Below are 3,470 nucleotides of genomic sequence, written 5' to 3' on the forward strand. Positions count from 1 at the left end.
ACCAGTCTTCGGTGCCAGTCGGGGCCCTCCAGTCTTCAGTAGGGAACTGCCGGATGGGCACGAGGGCACCTGGACGCCTTCAGGCTAGTCTGCGACCTCAGGCTGAGTAGCAGTAAACTCAGGAGCGGGAGCAGTCCATTCACCCTGAAATCCCTCCTGGGTCACAGCCTTTTCAGCTGCAGCCTGCTGCTCCTTTTCAATCTCTTCAGGATCTCTGTAGAAGTAGAGATCAGGCATGACCTCCCACGGGTGTTCACGGGAGAAGGTACCACGCATGCACAGCACTTCCCGGGCCAGCATCCACCACATCAGACCTACCGAATGAGCTCCCTTACTGTTACATGGGATGGCAATGACCACACAGCACAGAGGAGAATCTCTGTTGCACAGGGCAATGGCAGGTAGGTTAACATAAGACGCCTCTGTGAGGGGCTGGGGGTCGGCCCTGGGATCAGTGACCACCAGAAGACGCAGCTCCCAGAAGGCTGCCTGGATCTGGTTAGGGGAGGGTCCAGGAGTGAAGCGACCAGCAATAGAAGTGGCTCCAGGTGCCACAGCAAACTTTAGCACAGCCCTCTGTCCAGTGTTTCTGGAAGATATGACACTGACATCAGCAGAGTTTTCAATGCAATGGCGACAATGGCACGAGCTGCCAGCTGAAGCTTCTCCCAGGTCCTCTTCAGATGTACGATGGAGATCACTTTTCCTTTTGTAGATGTACTGCTCCATTGGGAAGTCAAGGTTGGTGCCACCTAAGTGGGTTCCTGCGGCAAGGAACGTGAGAATCCTCCTCCGTCATCTGCAGGACATCGAGGGCGCCGGACTTCATGAACGTTTCCCTGTAAGTTACACCGGGAACCCAGAACAACGCCGTATGGATTTTTGGGCTGGTAGCCGGAAAGCCAGATCTCCCTCTAAGAGAGCACATAACCCGTGTATACAAAAGCTCAGTTTTTAAAAAATGGTTTTTGTCATAGGGTACATGCACTCTGTGGAGAGAGACAGTGGAGGGAAAGTGAGAAATCACCCTCTGGAGATGGCTATGCCACAGTCCCTTCATTCTCCTCCTGAGACTTTGGGCACACATGCACATGTGCCCAGTGTGATTTTCAAGCTGCCAGGTCTGGACCCAAACCATGGTTGGCCATGTGGGAGTCCAGTGCCTTAGCCACCAAGCCACCTGTAGGACTCAAAAGTTTAATAATTTTTAAGAGTGTAGAATTTGATGGGCCAGCAGGTAACGTGGTGGTTAAAGGTGTTGGATTTCCACATGGCTGACCAGAGTTCGAGTCCCAGACTTGAAGGCTTGCTTTCCCTTTTTCTCTCTCTCGGTCTGGTCAAATTAAAAAAATATATATATATAATAATAACAAATGGAAAGAAAGAAATACTTCTTTTTTTCAAAAAAAAAAAAAAAGAGTGTAGAAATTGAGCACAACTTTGGGTCACGAGCAGGGCAGGACCATTAGCCGTTATGAGGCTTTGTCTGGAAAAGAAACCACAGACATTTCAAATCCCATTGCAGGGATTGTAGGAATCTCAAACTTCTTCCATATGCTCATCAAACTGGGATGACCTTATTTTTGGGACCTGCCTCTGGATCTTAAAGTTTGATGAATTAATAAAGAAGTACATGTAGTACTGTATCGCATACTTGTAAAATATCTGTATATGGTAATTCAGTAGCACTGGGTCTCCTTGGTGCTTCTGTGAATTTATTTTATGGCTATAAAACGTGATCCTGAGAAGGGCTTCACACACACACAAAAAAAGGTTAGGAAGCTCCAACTCTGGAAAAATAAAAAACAAAGGGAGGTTGTAATTGGTAGTCACAGGCATAGGGATTAAGGGTTGGCTAAGAGGGCTGCTTTTGTTATATTTTAAGCTGTAATGGGGGCTCTGGAAAATGGGGGGATCAAACAGCACAAAAGGCTCATCTCTTTTTTTTGTATTTTTTAGGGAGATTTTTGCTATAGGGTGCGTGTGCTCACTAGAGAGACAGAGAGACAGAAAGCGAGACATCTCCCCACCCCCCAAAGGGGGATGGCCATGCCGCAATCCCTTCTCCTCCATTCTCCTCTTGGGATTTGGGGCATGCACATGCCAGCAACCAGCGGGAGTTTAAAGCTCCTGGGTTCAGGACTTGAACTGCAGTTGACTACATGGAAGTCCAGTGATATAACCATTATGCCAACTGCTGTCCCAAAAGGCTCATCTTGAATCCTCCCTGCCACCCATGCCTGTCTCTGAAATCCCTGTCTCCAACTGGCAGAAACCATGCACTCTGAGTTTACATACCATGGGCTCATTGCAAGGGGGGGAATCATTGACCATCGGGGACCCCAGGCGGGTCCTGTTGCTCCCTCCAGGGAACCGGGGAACCTCCAAGCATATTTGTGACAAGCCACTCCCCGCGTTCACACAACCTGCAGAAGTTTACAGAGGCTGTTACCACAGGATCCCATCAGGACCCAGGGCAGTTTCTGGAGTGTTCATGCCTCGGTAGTAATAAACGGAACAGCTGGTTCGTACCCAGCACTTGCTCTGGGCCAGACTCGTGTTCCCGGCGTGAACTTTCACGCGTAAACTTGTTTGATCCGCACAACAGCCCACTGGGTATGTACTATTACCTACTTTTCACAGGCGACCAAACCCCAGGTCCAGAAAAGGCCAAGAGTCTGCCTAGGGCGCACAGCTCAGAAGCCGCGCTGTCATTCGGGGATTTTGATTTTGTGTTTTCAGGATGCCCAGGGGGGTTGAGGAGTCCATAGGATCAGCTTGGGGACAGAGGAAGCCGGAAGAAATTGGGAGGAAGAGGATGAGACGCAGACGAGCAAGGATGGGGATCCCCCAGTGTCCGCACACCCGGTATCCGAGGATTGCACAGGGCAGGAAAGGGGGCCAATATCCGTGCCCCAGGGGCTCTACAGCTGCGGGGCGGGGCCCCTGGGGGCCGAGCACAACCTTACCTGTCCGGGCGCGCTCACCTGATGGCCGGCTTGGAGGTGGCGGCGGCGGCGGCGGACTAAGCCTTCCTGGGTCCCTCTTCCCGTGCCCCGCCCTGGGGGGGCGGGCGAGTGGGCGTGGGGCACCGAAGACCGGCCGGACCTGTGGGACCCGGGGCTCCGGCTGACTGGGGAGCCCGTCACCCCGAGGCGGCCGGCTCTTCCGGGGCTGGGAGCTCTTCCGGGGCTGGGACAGCGGTGGGCGGCAGGAGGCCTCCGCACGCGCAAACTCATAAATACCGCGGCAGCACAGGTGGCAGGAGACGCGTGTGCGGGCAGGCGGCGCCCACTAGGGTGAGCCGGGGTCCCGGAGGGCGCCCCCTGCTCCCGTTGGTGGCCTTTGGGCTGATGGTCCCTGCCCTACTCCTCCCGGGCGACCCGGGAGAGCCGGAGATGAACCGGGCTGGGGAGAAGGGCGTGGGTATGCAGACACTGGGCTGCGGGCCAGCTGAGCGCAGGTGGAGA

General features: G+C 53.7%; 1 pseudogene; it reads right to left on the reverse strand.

Annotated features, from left to right (window-relative positions):
- Positions 1-37: 37 nt before the first annotated feature.
- Positions 38-2,496, reverse strand: LOC114004598 (40S ribosomal protein SA-like; annotated as a pseudogene).
- Between the last annotated feature and the right edge of the window lie 974 nt (positions 2,497-3,470).

Source organism: Tupaia chinensis, unplaced genomic scaffold (assembly GCF_000334495.1).
Source record: "Tupaia chinensis unplaced genomic scaffold, TupChi_1.0 Scaffold138910_1, whole genome shotgun sequence".
In the NCBI taxonomy this organism is placed as follows: Eukaryota; Metazoa; Chordata; class Mammalia; order Scandentia; family Tupaiidae; genus Tupaia; species Tupaia belangeri.